At 33.2% G+C, this 16,958-nt stretch overlaps 1 protein-coding gene and 1 long non-coding RNA gene across 2 annotated transcripts in view; one reads left to right on the forward strand and one right to left on the reverse strand.

Annotated features, from left to right (window-relative positions):
* Positions 1–16,958, forward strand: part of LOC141457327 (uncharacterized) — a 315,830-nt gene that overhangs the window by 198,300 nt on the left and 100,572 nt on the right. The gene's annotated exons all lie outside the window — the stretch shown is intronic.
* Positions 1–16,958, reverse strand: part of LOC141457328 (uncharacterized) — a 136,725-nt gene that overhangs the window by 29,598 nt on the left and 90,169 nt on the right. Inside the window, exon 2 of the long non-coding RNA XR_012460315.1 lies at positions 4,194–4,397. This is a non-coding gene — a long non-coding RNA (uncharacterized lncRNA). The remainder of the gene's footprint in view (positions 1–4,193; positions 4,398–16,958) is intronic.

A 16,958-nucleotide genomic window follows, 5' to 3' on the forward strand; every position in this document is an offset into this window, starting at 1 on the left:
TCGGAACTTTTTTGCGGCATTTCTATTAAAACACTGAAAAATGGTTCACTTGGAAACACGTACTCTCTGGAGTACATTCTTACTGGCGAATCTTCTGAAGGAGATAAAACACTAAAAGATCTTTCCTGATGAGCCCAGAAGAAATGGAACTAAGAAAGATTACTGCCCGAGTCACCTAGTCAAAGAGAATTACCTCTTGAGGAAACACCCATCTCTGGGAGGAGTACTAACTGCGGAACCGTTATGTGGGACATGTGGTCCGGGGGAGAACGAATCCTTGCTTGCATTAATCTCGCAAACGATGCAGCCTAAATGAATATTTTACTTTCACATGTCGCATCGATACCACATAACATTAGAACAGCCCATATATATTTTTTGTTTCAAATTTCAAGACATACAATTAATGCAGAATCAGTTCTAATTTCTAATGCATTAGTTAACCATAAAGGCATCTAGTGCACTTACAATATCGTAGTACTGATTTGCTAAATCCGTTATCCGTTAATTATAACTAAAAAAAGATTCGTGCGCTAATGAACACAAAGCTGACGTACCACACCTAAAATAATAACAATTATAATAATGAAGAAGTGAACTTTACAGAAAATAAAGTTAGAAGGTAAATGTTGGAAACAGCAAAACAAAGTAAATGGTATTGCTTTTACAGACTTTTTTTTTTTTGTTTTCTTTTTTTGGCATTGGCTTTCGCCATACAGCCAACATCGTCTAGGTGCTTATCACTAGAATATCACTCACTCTTCATTCTTACCTACAAATACATTCGCTTCACACATTCATCATTCTACTATATACCGCTATTTACATAAACTACTGCTAATGGATGGAGCAGCACTCTGTGCTCTTGCCATCCTTCTCGCTTAACCAAAATTAAAATCACGTAATCCTTCTCTAAGCATTTTCTTCCATTCATTCTAATTCGGCTATAGCTTCTAAATACATTCATATTTCATTGCTAGCTCTGCTATCGACTTAAGCACATAACTGTTGGTGGAGATATAATGTCTTCGTAGCGAAATGGTGCATCTAAATACCTGTATATATCGTCAAACATTCGTTTCCTTTCTACCACATAACGTGGACATATCATTATTACATGTTTGAAATCTTCCTCCTCATTGCAATCTACGCAAAGAGGAGAGGACCTTTTGTTGATTCTGTGTAGATACGATCCGCACACCGCGTGGTTCGCTCTCAGCCTGCCTATTGTCGTAACAACCCATTTATTAGTGACAGTTCCCTTAAACCATGGTTGTCTAGGTAACTGATCTGCCATAGTTTTATAGAATCTACCTTTATCACCATTATTGTAATCTGTCTGCCATTTTTGTAGTGCTGCTTTTGCAATTATACCCTTGATATCGGTGTGTGGTAATTTATAATTAGCCATTTCCCCACTATTGGTGGCTTCCTTTGCAAGTGTATCAACAATTTCATTCTCTTTTATACCACAATGACCTCTTACCCACAAAAAATTAATGCAGACTCCCTTCTCTTTAAATGATAGTTTCTACAATCTCTGCGATAATGTGATTCATTCCTGCAGACTGGTTGTGTATATGTGATAATTTACACAACGCACTCTGGCTGTCACTAATAATGGTATATTTTTTCTCCGACAACGAATAAATATATTTTAAAGCCGTTAAAATAGCAATTAGCTCCGCTGTATAGATGGACGCCTCATCTTCTAATTTAATTATCGTAAAATAGTTCCGAACCGGATCATACACAGCACTTCCGACTTTATTATTGATTTTGGACCCATCTGTAAATAAACGATATGAGCCCGGATAATGGGAAGAAATGTAATCTTCGAAGGCCGCAGTTCTCATCTTTTCCGGTACCTTTATCAAGTCGAAGGAAGTGTTAACACTTAATTCGCTCAATAAATGTTCGTATTTTAAGTTGTACACATCTAACTTATTATTCGAATATACCTTATCTCTAAAGGTAGAGATTCTAATAAAACTTTCTGTATAAATGGGGCCTTTCTTTTTTGTCCAATATTTGTGAGTGAGGACTTCGGTATTTAATTGGCTTATTTTGTTATAAATTATTCGGTTCGTGGCTAATTTTTTTAAGACATATCGATCGGACAGTACTTCTATTCTATAAGCGAGCGGTAATTCGCCAGCTTCTGCGTACATTACGTCCACAGGTGTGCTGTTCAAGAATCCGAGACACAATCTGATACATTTATTTTGTAATACGTGAAGGGGTCGCATAACATACTTGCAGGCCTGACCGTACAGAAAACACCCGTAATCCAGTACCGCTCTTATTGTGGCCCTGTAGAACTTACAGACTTATTTAGATTGAAACTCCGATTTGACCTTTTAATAGTGCCCATACACTAACAAATATAGATGATTAATGTAATTGATGTAATGTAAATGATGATTTATGTAATTTCATTGAGGTTTAACTCTTACACACCAATTAATGACTTCTACTTCATAACCGTTAGATAATTTGAAAATTAGTCAATTAAAAAAGTGTTTAAAGAGTAAATATTGCTTTCTCTACTCATATACTTCTTTTTTCACAAAAGATTGATTAATACTTAGCAGGACTGCTGACTCATGTTACCCAGATATACATACATAGAAACAAGACAGATGGATCACGTCTTTACTGCTCTCTGTGAAAATGTTAACTACGGGAGCAGTATTCTTTTATTTGCTTTCTATTTCAAGCATTTTTAATTGGCAAAACCGGAGTTTTCCATTATTATTATTTTTTTTTTTTTTATCAAAATGGATAAACGGGTAATCAAGAAATTAAAAAAGATTAATAAAATTTCATGAAAATTAAACTTAGCGTAAACAAAATAGATCGTTTTTTAGAATGTACTATAAAAGGTGCGTCGAAATGGAATCAAGTCACTGCCTTGAGTGATCTCAAGAACTACGCTCGCCTCAAGAAACAACTAGAAAGCATGGTAGCTAATGCTGACAGTTACATTCTATCGATTTTGGTTTAGGCTAGACTAGAAAACACATATTTCAAAAGAAAAAAGCCAATAGGGTTTATTGGAAACTTAAAACCACTAGTATCTGTGCAAATAGAAGGTTATAGACTGATTCAGTTTATCTGCAATCTTAAAAGAGAAGTGAAGGGCGAACTTATCTTTCTAGTCTAGGTTTAACAGTATTATAAAAAAACATCTCGGCAGAAGATTTAATTCCAAAGAGGCGTATTCTCAGGTGATCCCGATATTCTTAAAGCTTCGAGATGGTAAAGTGATCAAATATAAACTTCAAAGAAATTGAAAGGTTGGATTCGTGCCTAAGTTATGGAAGTAAGACTACGCCATCATCTAAACTTATAGATGTTTTGATGATTTGTAGAGATGGCGGTCAAAATGAGTGTTGAAAAATGTGTAGGTAACGTGAAACTTTTTGGCGACATTACTTCCTCACTTGTTCGTATTCAAAGCTATCAATGAGGGAAAAATTTAAAGAATAAACCAATGAAACACAAAGATCTTCATAACAGTTACTCAAGAAATACCTCAGAGTCAACTAGAAGAGCAAGTTCACATTCTTAATTTCAGCTTCTTCACATCTTGGTTCCCTAATGACAACAAATAGTGACATTACCTCTGAAATAAAAGGGAGAGACTGCAGGAAACAGATGTTTTATACATATGCGTTATAAAAAGCTTAATCGCTTCAAAATTTGTCACACTAGGCGAAAATTATTATTTATAAAACCATAAGGCCAGTAGTGATATACGGTAGCAAGTCTTTGGCATTGACGCAAGAAAGTTAAAATCTCCTTAGAATATGGCAGAGAAAAGTTTGCAGAAGATATGAGGTTTGGTGTTTATTAACTGTGAATGGAGGATCCGATAGAAAGAAGCGACTTAAGAGGCTATGCGGAGTACCCGACAAGGTTTCTTGTATTAAGAAAAGTTTTATGGACACCTGGGGGATGCGAATGAAATCGTTGGATGAGGCAGAAAGCTGTGGAAGGCAGAAAATGGCGACAAAAAAGCCGAAAATGGAATGAATGGCACTCACTCTCCATCTTGAATGAGGCCCAGGCCCTGTTAATAGGACTGTAGCATCATAATAATAAATAGGATGCAATTCATTTTACTGTTTTATAATCTTCTTCTGTTACTTGTTTGATGCTTTTGATAATTCTTGTAAAAAATTACTTACTCTACTCACGCTCCCTCTACCCTGTTGGCTGTACAATCTGCTTTCTCCAATTTCTAAATTAAGAAAATATTGCGATGCCAGCCGTCTACATCTTTTTGGATGACTCCGCTTCTCGACCTGCCTTGGTCCATATGTAATTCTGATAATGTTAGCCGCTCCAAGCACGTTATTATGTATTCATATGCCATTCATTGATGTTTTTTTCTGAAAAGTAAGAATATGGTGTAAAACTGCGTATCAGGTTTATATTTTAATGTAATTATTCTACCCACCTAAAATACAACTACTTCTAGTACCTAATTGGAGCATTTAACATACAGCTTTTTAATTCTCAAAGTGTACACAACTTTACCAATTAGAATACCTTAAAGCAAAAGAATATCTATTAAGTAATGAAAGGCAATCGAGCTTAATTATGAAAGAACAACCCACAAATAATAAAATTAAAAATTAAACAGTAATTTGAGGAACAAGTAGTGGTATACCAAATGTAAGAAATCACCTTTTTTTCTAAGCGCACTGTTTGGATACGAAACGTTGACTGGTTCCCTTCATAAAAGCTTGTTTTTGAATATTGCACTGTTCCCCTCTATTTTAAGGAGATAATTTTCAAACAACATCTATGGGTATTCTTCTTTGATAGAATTTATTAAGAAGTACAATATTTAAAAACCTACCACAAATACAAGTTGTTGATTGGTTAATAGTGTTAACACTGATACCAGGAAGAAAAAAAAAAAAAAAAGCTTGTTTTTGGGATCCTTTTACAATGGACAAGATGGTGGGTCTATGACGTACAAATCGAACATGTGTTGCTTGACCTGCTCAGACCCTTAGTTGCATCAAAAAGAAAAATATCTTTCTGAACTTATTTATCATGGAACTCTTTCGCTATCTTTTTTATATTTTCATTATCCTATTTACTTACGGTTACTCCATAACTTAATTATGGGTCCAACACCACAGAGTGCCCTCTAATAAATTCGAATCACAATATGGTCCTTCGCATCCTTTATTCTTTATCAACCCCAGCAGTCGATTTTGAAAATTATTCTCAACTTTTAAGATTAGAAACGATGTTAGCCTCACTTTCACACAGAATTCCACCCTCCTAAAAGGACTTTTAATATCTTTCTTTTGAAACATAAGTGAGTGAATTACCTCGCGAATGACATTTTACACTCTTTGGACAAGGAACTGTAGATTAATTATGTCTCAACGATTTTTGAACTATTTACTAATAACTAAGAATATACTAGTCTTCCACAAAGATCTCATAATGGATTGCAGAAATGCTTAAAATAAATCAGGAATTTTTACGTTCTCTTTTTCTTTCTCCATTTCCGTGGCAGACCTTAAACAGGTGACTATACTATAATGGACGAAGATAAATGTCAAATGGAGTGGTTTAAAGGTTGAACGTTTATTAGTAGTATTATAGATAGGGGGTTTGATGTTTTGGATAGAGGTGGAGGTTGCTTTTCAAAATATCATTGTATTATGGATATATCGATAATGGTCAATCAAACCTTTCAGAACGTTTCATTATTGTTGCATCAACGTAAGGCCCGTGATTGAATACTATTTCTTTGATGAAATGACCTTTAAAAGTCTCTTTCAAAACAGTTTACGTTGCAAAATTATTTGTTAAAACCGAATTGACCAGCATTACTACTCGCAGTAAGAAATGAGTTTTTTTTATATTAGACGTATAATTTACTAAACAGTTTTAATTCTGTGTAGAGTTATTAGTCTTATGAAATTAAGGCTTTTTCTTCAAATACTATTTTTAAAAATAATTCTTCGTTTTTAACGAGTCCTCCTTCAATAGAAATCATTTCTGATTGACATTCTAAGTTATTATCATTCTATAGTGGGAAAGAAAACCTACCAAAGCTCCTTGGAGCCCAAAGAAAAACAAGAACAGCAATCAACCTAGGGTGAAAATCCATTCTCAGACTCCAGCCAACTGCTGCCTGTCCAACAAAACAGCCACCTCAATTGTGAATCTTTTCCTTTCAAACATCCTAAACCTTTCATCCACACACCCTAAACACCTTCATAAGATCATGGGTTTTATCCTTTTCCGCCTAACAAACTTTTCAGAAGGAATTTGAGTTATTATTTGCTAAAACCATGATGAACAGTAATGATAATGTGAAAAAGCCGACATCATCTCATTCTCTCATCAAAACATTAGGTCTCTTGTCAACAATTTGTATTGCGATAGCCTGAGGAACATCCAACATGCCTACTTCTTTCTTTTATAAAAAACGCCAAAGTACTTTTTTGAAAACCATTGAGCGTCTGCATTATAATTATTTAGATCACATTAATTTTTGAATGACGGAAGGGCCACAAGTGCAGCTGCATTTACAATCTAATAATCTACTTCCAACGAAAACTGACATCTGCTTAATTTTTAACCGACAGATTCCGAATATTCCACTTTATAAGAAGGGATTCGACTGTCATAATAACTCGCATACCACAATTTGACAGTTTTATAAAATTCAGAAGAAAATTATTGAACTTAAACCCTGATTTTCTAAAGGAGTAACTTCTTTATTTAGCATTTCTCGCTTATTTAAATTTAAAAGCAATGCTTCCGAGTTTCAAAAAATATGTTAAATATTTTTCATTATAATAATGGGAAAAATTAAACATAAGGCAATTTAGGGAGTAGCCGCTAAGTGAACTGTTACCGCTTGTGGGATATAATTTCATGATGAATCGACCTCAACTACATTTCCATGTTAAACATCACTATTTTTTAGAGAGCACTTTATGGATGCTTTTCCCACCTCCTTTGTGGACTGCTCCAACCTCCATTAACTTTGAACAATTTCGAAGAGTAGTTTCAATACTAGTAAGAATAGAAGTAAAGTAATCGCCTATTTTTTCAGGCAGGGCTGAACGTCCAATTAGGTGCCGTGGACGGCGGCGAAACCACAAACTAATAATTTAATATTAATTAATATTTATATTTACACTTTTTTTTTTTTACTAGCAAATAAAAAGTACCGGGATTCGAACTGGGGATCTCCAACTTACAAATTCAAGCTTCATAACCACTAGTCCAACACCTGCCCCTAGTTAGTTTCAATAATTCTCCACCTTCCGAAGCTACCCAACAATAGAGCTGTAGTTTGCTAATCTACGAGTAATCTGCGCCTTAAAATCAAAAACGAAATGAGTGATTTATTGACGTATTCTTCCACGATGTAACAGGATTTGTTCATTAAAAGTCCATTAAAAAATAAAAAATAAAATAAATAAATATATAAAGCGCATAGAGATGTTTAACATAATCATTTAATTATCTTGTACCAGTATTCAAGAGCGGTTTTAGTAATGAAATTTTATTATTTCGTAGCGGATTTTAATTGTTGAAAATGTAATAATTGAATTCAAAAAATACTAGCTTTTTAAACCTACAAAGCTGACTCAATAAAAAACATTTACTTTTTTAAATGTTATTTATTACTTGTAAATGCATTTCCATTTTTTTGCTAGCTCTGTGCTGAAGCCGCTCTACTTTTTTTTTAGGTGAATTACATTTGAAATAAATATCACTTTCAAGATTAGAACCTCCAGCATCATCAACTGTATGGTTTAATGGTGCTTCGTTAGTGGCCTTTTGTCACTATTTATTAAGTTATGAAAGGTACCAGGACACTTCCCGAACATCGTGGCTTAATCTTATTAAGTCTGAAAGAGCAATATTAGTATCACAAAAATAAGCAGTATCAAAACAAATCTCGCTATTATACAGAATTGAAAACAAAAGTAATCGTAACTAAAACTTAATCTAATCTCAAGAAAAAGTTTTAACAAATTAGAAATATAAAATTTTTGTTTTAATACAGCTTAATATGATGATAACATTATTCTTTCCCCTTGAAAGAAATATTCATTTAATGAATTTGTTATTTCATTAAACATAGTTTACTAACATGTCGACTGTTGTCATTATACTATTATTCTCAGTCTGGTGATTTGATATTTCTCTTTCAATTGGATAATTGACTTTAAAGAATCCATTATAGACTTCAACCATGTACCAAGGTGACTGAATCAACAATGCAATAGTGTTCTAACAATTGCTGAAGGCCAAGGTCTCTTCAATTTAGTATGTCGACGACATGCTAGAATGATTAGGAAAGATTGAAAAAAATAAAAATTGGGTGTTTGATTCCTTTGATTATAAGTAATCAAATGAACATTGATTTTATGCAGATAACACTAAATTAAAAAATAAATGGATTCAAAATCTAAGAATTTACAAAAATAGAAATGTACAAAATATTTAATTATACTTTCAAAGCAAGATTGTAAACGTAAAATCACATCTAAATGATATTAATGCTAAAGTAAAGATTCAATATTCTTGCTTGAAAATAAAACAATTCAGAGGACTTATTCATTCAACAAATGTTATTTTAAGAAGTTGATTGTATGGAAGACCATTCGCTTTATTTTATACGGATAAGCAAGAATGTCTGGTGATTCGCTTGCTGCTAAAGTAAGGAATTTAGAGGCTACGAAGAGCTACACCTACACTAAACAATTCAATAGTACAGAATATCTAATCTAGGAAAACCACAGTTGCACCCATATTTTAACATTCTTTTTTTTTGTGGTTTTTACCAGATACACAAAGTCTTTGAATATCTTAACCTGATACGTTTCTGATAGCCTGAACTGAGTATGTATCTTAACAATGTGAAGTGGCAAATGGATATTTAAGAAGGCAAACGTGAAGAACACACAAAGTTGGATAAACAGGCAACTAAACTACCCTTTTCGGCAGTAAGTAGTTCATAGACATGAGAATTAAATAATCCTTGAACTCAATTAAAACAAAAAAGAATTTTCTGCTTAAATTTTAGAGAATCATTCTTTAATAAAGCGTTCTCATAGTTAATGAGATCTTAGTCTTTAATGAGATCATTCAACTTTGTGAACTAGTTATATCTTAGAAGTAGCTTACGCCATTTCAGGATTCTTTTTATTTTACTTAGTAAAAAGAAACTTTAGGCAAACTTATTATTGTTCAAATATAATGCTTATTTTATGTTTCTTTTAGAAAAAAGGTTGGTATGTTTAATCGTACAATTGTTTGTTATACAATTCATACAATTTCATAATTTCGCATCACTCTTCAGATAAAATAAAAGATTTACAAGTACGGTACACGATTCAGCTCTAAAGGTTATACAGTGTGTTCGCACTTATTTTTAGCCCTTTAATTAACTCACTGTTAGAGAGACCCTCATTCAGATTTCCTGCAAACGTCAGCTTTTCTCTCAACATCCTCTTCTTCAAATACCTCCACATACCCTGTTTCTTAAATGAGAATGAAGCGCCTAGTTTCCGATGTTAATAAAATTTTACCGTAACCAGTTTTCTTCTGCTCTCTTGCATTGAATAATCTTAATTAGCATATACTTAATTGTAATTTATTACATTTTTAGGGTGATTAAAAGTAAAGTTAATAAAATGAAATCCATTCCTTAATATTTATTTGGTTATTTTTATTTTTCAAAATCCAATTTTGCGTACATAATGTATGTTTAAAAATAATTATATAATTATTTGTTGCAAAACAAAATTTAACGTCCAACTACCAAATTCTATTGAATTTTCTTAATAATCATTAAATAAAATTCAAGGCCTAGACTTAGCTTTGCCTCTGCAGCCACCGTGGCTCCTTTAGCTTATGAAAACTTATTAAAATGTACACATTTCTTGAGTTTCTGATAAAAACCCACTAATAATAATACATTTGTGGAAGTAATGTATATACATCAAATTAGAGACAGGGAAAAATGTGTTACTTTAACTAAAAATGGATGAAGAAAAAGAAAAATGTCGCCCCTTGGGATAAACATTTACAATTCAGACTCTCTAATGTGGTAGGATTAAGTTACTTTTTAAGGCTTTTCGTTTGGGATAAGGTTTAAAGTGGAAGAGGTGCTATGAACAGAGGCAAGGTTTAGGGGATTGTAGTGCTGGATGGTTGGGTAAAGTTCTTAAGACGTAAAGAAGAAAGTAAGCAAGAGAGGTTGAACCTACTTGAAATTGTTTTTAGTGGGTAAGACGGTAAAGCGAGTGAAAGTGGTAGGAGGTTTGAGATCATTTATAAAGAAAGAAAGAGTAGAAGTAGTGTGTAGTAATAGAAGTAGATGTGGAAGTAGTAGAAGCACCCGGCGGAGTTCGTTGTTTAAAGTAAAAGAAGTGAATAGAGGTGGAATGGACCTATAGTAGAATTGAAGAGGAAAGGTTAGTGGTGGTTAACTGTTGTAAAGGGTGATGAGAAAGAAGAAAAACATTTATAACCGTTATTAAAAGGGTTAAGTAGAGTAGTGAACAGTGGGCGTTAAGAAGAGAGAGTCTCTGCACGCTGGCAGATCAGAGTCCAGAAGACGGCTAAGGAGTAAACACTGAGTGGGGAATTTTCTTCAGCGGGTCGAAGCGAAATAAGGCTAACTCTTACAAATTACCTGAACTCCTCCCCTTCTTCGCGAACAGTCTGGCTTCACGAAAACAAAGTTTAGCCATTTAAACTAAGAACATTCTTAACATAGTGTAAATATTTTCGCTAAATAAATGCTATAATTGAATTTAGTGAATATATCACGTGAAGTACAAGTTTTATAAACTAATGAAACACATAATAAACTCTTTCTCGTATAACTCTGCCATTTATTTGAACACTTAATTACGGTGATCTTGCCAGTTTCTTAGTCTACCTGCAAGTCGAGTTGGAACATATTCATCGTACTTTCACATTAGAGTTGAGAAAAGACGAGAAAACTTTTGTTGTAGTGGACTACTTTAAGCCCTTCTTCACATTCTTGGATGATCAAATTTTTGTTTTGATCTGAGTTTCATGCTGCCGGGAATGGCTGTTCTAATGCTGAATTCTTGAAGTGAAGAAAGACTTTTCAGTTTTTTTGATGGGTTCATTCAATCATCACCACATCTACCAAGTTCTCCAATGAAAACAGCTACTACTACTCAGCTGGTTGGTTTTGTTTTATCATTATTAATCTTTTACTTACGATGATTACTTCAGATGTTTTTCTAAATTTTCAGAATTACTATTTTTAAAATTACTTTACATGTTTCTTTAATGATTTCAAATGACAGTTTGATAGATTGACATTTGATGATGACTTAGGAAAGAATACTGTTTTAAAAGTGCATGCATTTTGCCTATTTTCTTGCAACATTCGTTTATTGCATGACAATCTGAATATTTGTCAGCATCACAGCTTTTGGAGAATACAAATGGTAGCGTCGCAAGTCAGCTAGTTTATTAATTTCATACTCACATTGAATGAAATATTAATGGACATTTTTTAAAAACACATTTTCAAACTGTTGTGCAATGAATTTGTTATGCAACATATATGCTAACTTCGTCCACCATCAAAAAAAGAGAGAAAAAGAAAAAAAGATGTACACCAAAAAGGTATTATCATTTATTCAGTTCATATCTGAGATTTTTCCGAGTTAACCTGCCTTATTTTTTATTCCTTACCTACATGTTTGTTTATACAGAACTTTTACAGACATTCCTACCAATAATTTATTTGAATTCGTTTTTTTCAGAATTGTATTATTTATTAATGTTTTACTTACGTTTATTACTTCAGATGTGTTTTAATTTGCAGAATTACTAGTTTTAAAATTATTGTAAATAATTTTTTTTTAACAATTATACAAATAAATTGTTTGTTTGCTTTATTATTAATAAAATTTGTTTAAAACACTTAAATAGTTTAAAGGCGATGTATATTTTATGAACTTATATTAAGTTTAAAGGCAGAAGTTCAGTATTTCAAAGCTTGTTAATACATTTCAAAATTTACATTTAAATTGAATGTTTATAGCGTTTCTAGTTAAATGAGATACATGTTTTCATTCTTTTATTTAAAAATTTTAAGCGGACGAGTTTATGTTTTTATGCTTGATTTTTTTTAGTTTCGAAAGTGAAGCTACTGAACTGAAATATTTGTTTATTGTTTTAATTGTCTTTTTCCTCAACTAATTAAAAGAATAACGTTTGCTTGTACGAGAATTCAATTTCTAGGCAAGGCTGCTAAGAAAAATGTAAAGAATTTCTTTCATAATCTCTCTACCATCAACCAAGCCTACTTGATTGTGCACTCCTCTAGACTATGCTTACAATATTGTAAAATTTTACGTCTGTTTTCTTTGATTCTTTTAAATCAAAGGCTTCTTAAACAAAGAAACCTTATTTCTGTTTCATCTTGCAGATATAATTTCTTTACTTTCTCTTGTTATGAAGAGCCATATTTTTTGATGGTGTCAAATTTTTGAAAGTGGGCATTTTGTGGATGAATCGGTAGTGGTGGATTGATTCTCTTGCTTAGAAAGCTCTTAAATCAGTTTCTAATACCGGCATTTTAGAGAATCTGTGCAGAGGCACAGAATTTTTTTTCTGCAAAGGTTTCGGTCTGAGAATTAAATGCATAACTTTTTCATTATACTTTTATTTAGAATACAACCAAATCACTATCTTTGTTTAAAACATAATTTAGGCAATATGATCTCTGAAAGCTACAAAATAAAATGACTAATTAAAAATTTATTTAAAGAGATTCGCGGACAATTCTAAGACAGAAGGAGTGAAAACCTGAGTGAATCCTTTGATACGATACTTCGGTAAGTCTTGGCAAAACTGGCCTCCCCAATTTCAGACAGAGCTGGTTGCCTTATATCTGTGTTGCTAAAATTACAAAAGAAGGATCCTGAGACGTAATTTTCTTAGTCATCAAGGCGGATCTACTGGATACGAAGTCCTGTGAAGTTTATTCTTGGTAGTGTGAGAAAGCTTTGAACTAATAGTTAATTGTGATGAGTATTGTTAGATGTTGTCTGAACCAATGGGCATTCAGAACATGAGACTGTTTGGTTCAAGAGGGTACCCACAAAGGATCACCCAACTTTACTTGATTTTTGTATGCATTCAACACCACATTGGATGAATTTAAGTTGACAATGCCTCTAATACTTTTTAATATCAATTTAAATACAAGTAAATATTGGAAAGCCATTTGAAATGGTTAAATCAGTACGTTACTTAGCAAGCAATGTCTAATAAGCCAGCTTAGTAATAACAATGTTGGTTAAACTTCGTCCGTACGAAAACTGTCTGTACGCTGACTTCATATCATGATCAAATGGTAACATCTAATTTGTTTTTGGAAGTCACGTACCGTAATCCCTAATTTGAACAAGCAATTGTTCTTATCACAGTTTGCAAAACTTTTATTAATATGTTTACTTCATTAACACCAATTAATTATATGCAGTTTTTGAAACTTTCATATCTTAATTTTAACAAAAAAAAAATAATAATGAAGTTTGTGTTCAGTAGCCTAATTAGTTCAGCCTAATTAGTGAGAGCAATATGTGAGGCTAATCTTGAAGTGAATTTTGTGGAAATATCTACGAAGTAATTTGTTATTTTAAGGTGGCTAGTTTTTGAGAGTAAGCTACATTGGCGTGGGTTAATCTGCCGCTTACTCTAATTAAGCCTTCATTCGATGAGGGGATTTAAACTCGCAATTCTGCTTACTCGTTTAATATGTTTGTACTGGTATAATTTGGTCGCAATAGTTCTTGAACTGAATTTGCTTCATTATCGCCAGAATGGCTCAATAGCAGATCTTCATGAGTCAAGATCATTACGTTTTCACGTTTACGTTGCTTGGAAACTGTTTACATCCTTTAAAAAGATATTCGGACGCTTTGTTACGATTGTCTGCGTTTGAAGGCCTATTTAAAAGGTGATATTTCAATTAGTGAGGCGTTCAACTTAGAGTGAGTCCACAATGCACTCTATCGAAATTTTTTTTGGAGAACTGTTTCAAATAAATATTCTAGAACTGTTTATGTTAAATAACTCTGTATAAAATAAGCTGCCAAATTCAGACATTTTTTATTAATTAATGATTTTCAAATACATCTGTTTTTTCAAATTTATTTTGAGGCATATTGGGCTTTACCTTGACAGAAGACTTACATGGAACCCTCAAACTCGACTTAAGAGAACAGAACTCAACAGACGCTTACAACAACTGAAAAGACTACTCGACAACAGATCAAAACTCTAGACAACAAAAGACTTATATATGTAAGTATATTAAAGCCAGTCTGGGCTTATGGCATCGAACTGTGGGGTACAACCAAACGCTCAACTCTGCAAAGGATCCAGGCCTTGCAATCTAAAATTCTTCGCTCTACAGTAAACGTTCCTTTCTACATCACCAATCAAACCATTCACACAGACTTGAACATTCTTTTCGTCATACAAGTTACAAAAACACGATACAGAAAATTCCATCTTAATATTCAAACACATCATAATCCACTTGTACAACATCAGTCTTCAAGAACATTTCCAGACAACACTTCCAGACGTCTTAAAAGACAGTGGCCTCGCGATCTCCTCTCTGATGAAGAGAGTCAGTAGAATTTAGGATGTTATTGGAGTGTTACCGCTGGGTAATTTCTCCACTCTGATATGTGTGAATGTTGCTTATTGTTACCCTTGTTGCTTATAGCGCAATGCGTTGATTGTTACTAAATAAATGATTAAAACAAAACAAAATTAAGGCTTGAATTTGGAGGTCAGCTAAAGTACTCTCATTTTGACGTTTCTAGGGACTATTTCCATTATTTCTGAACTTTCAAATTAGGTCAACATCATCTTATGCAAATATTCAATCTTCTTCCATCTGTTGTGATTAAATGTACTAAGTGGTTAGCGCTAGAGTCCTGCAGGGATTAAAGCCTTGCGAATCAGAGAATTCCAATCACTACTGTCTATTGTTCTCAACATCCATCTCTTTATACCCATTTCTCTCACGTCCTCTTCCACATCATTAAGCCATCTTTCTCTAGACCTTCCGGTATCCAGCTCATAAGTCAACGTGGTAGCCTGCCTACCGACATGCTTTCATTGTAACCAAACCATCGAAATCAACATTTCATAATGCAGGTCCTCAAGATAATGTCACCTTAGTGATCATCTTGTTACCTACTTGCTCACTATATTCCGTTTTTACTCAGATACCTGTAAAAACACCTGCCGCCAGATTCTACCCTTTGCTTCATGTCTTCTTCTACTCCTTTCAAGCGATATGAAGATAATTATTAGTATGATTATGATAATTTTCACCTATATTTAAAGAAGCTATCCACTTTAAAAAAAGGTTCTGGCTATTCAATTTACTAAAGCTGTTATTTTACAGGATTCAAGATTATTTTTTAGGAAAAGAGTAGTGAAACATTAAAAAGTTATAAAGTATTTACGGTTAATGATTAGACCATGTACACATGAACATTTTTTTCGTAAATGAACTGTGGAATCTCCTCGTTTCTTTCGGCCATTTCAATTTAGTAAACCCTGCAAGAGCCATGAAAGCGAAAATTTTCCTTTTATATCAATAAAAAAAAAGAAGAAATTAAACGGGTTCTCCGGAAGTGAATATTGTTCTAACCACAATTGGAAATACGAAATATATCCATAAATAGAACGTCTACTGTAATTCAACGCTCTGTCAATATTTACTAAAGAAAATGACTGGTAAAATTTTCTATTAGTTCAGGGGCAATATCTTCAGTAACAATGGAGGTCAGATCAGCTTCTCCAATATCAATTAAAATATTTCTCAACCATCATCATGTTTTCATTTCATTCGAGATGATATAAAAAGAAATCTATCATCCACTTTCGAATACACGGGAAAATTGATTCCAAAAAAACAAAAAACGAATATTTCTTTCAATAAAAAGAAGAATTCAAGAAAACGACAGCCTGCAGTTAAAGATATATCTTTTATTACATTTTATTTATTAACTATTAATGAAAAAAAAAATTAGCTCTTTGTGTTTGAATGTTGTTATCACTTTTCTGCCAACTGTAGATTCCAATTCTTGGGCTTGGATTGTTACCTCCGGCTCTCCACTTTTAACCTCGATGACATCATTGTTTTATTATTATTATTTAGGCACCACGGTAACCGAACTGTTAGAGGCGAGACCTTTAAAGCTAATATGTATTGTTTTACTGGGTTCGATTCCTGGTCTTAGGCCTTGAATTTTATTTAAAGGTTAATGAAAGAAATTTACAGTAAAGTATGTTTGCTAGTTGCCTCCGTCCACGACACCTAATTGGTAGTTGGACGTTAAGCCCCGCCTGAAAAAATAGGCGATTACTTTACTTTTTATTATTATTGTTATAATTTGTTTTTTTTTTTATTTAATGATTTAAGGCGCGTCAACATCTAAGGTTATTGGCGCCCGGAGCTTTTTTCAGTGCACTGCCGGCCTCCGGACAGTGTTCTCTCGTTGCAGACAACACTGTGATTTAATGGTCACCGGACAGTGAGCTGTAAGAAGCTTCTAGGAAGAGAAAATCTAAGGGTCAGGGCTGGATTCGAACTCGGGACCTCCGCGTGGAACATATTATTATTATTATTATTATTATTATTATTATTATTATTATTATTAAGAGCCATTTATCTCGTTTTTGGCAGACAAGGTCAGAATTAAGTCTGAGAAAAAATCTACTTTTTCTCAAATAGCACTTTTATAGGTCACCATTTTTTCGTTTCCCGGCTTCCTTCGCGATGCTTACAGAAAGACTAATATCTTATATATAAATAAGGCGAAACTGGGGCCTCCAAGAATAATTTAGGGTGCTTTTGACATGATTTAATAAAG

Source organism: Rhodnius prolixus, unplaced genomic scaffold (genome assembly GCF_049639745.1).
Source record: "Rhodnius prolixus isolate KJV_2025 unplaced genomic scaffold, Rpr scaffold_10, whole genome shotgun sequence".
NCBI classification, from domain to species: Eukaryota; Metazoa; Arthropoda; class Insecta; order Hemiptera; family Reduviidae; genus Rhodnius; species Rhodnius prolixus.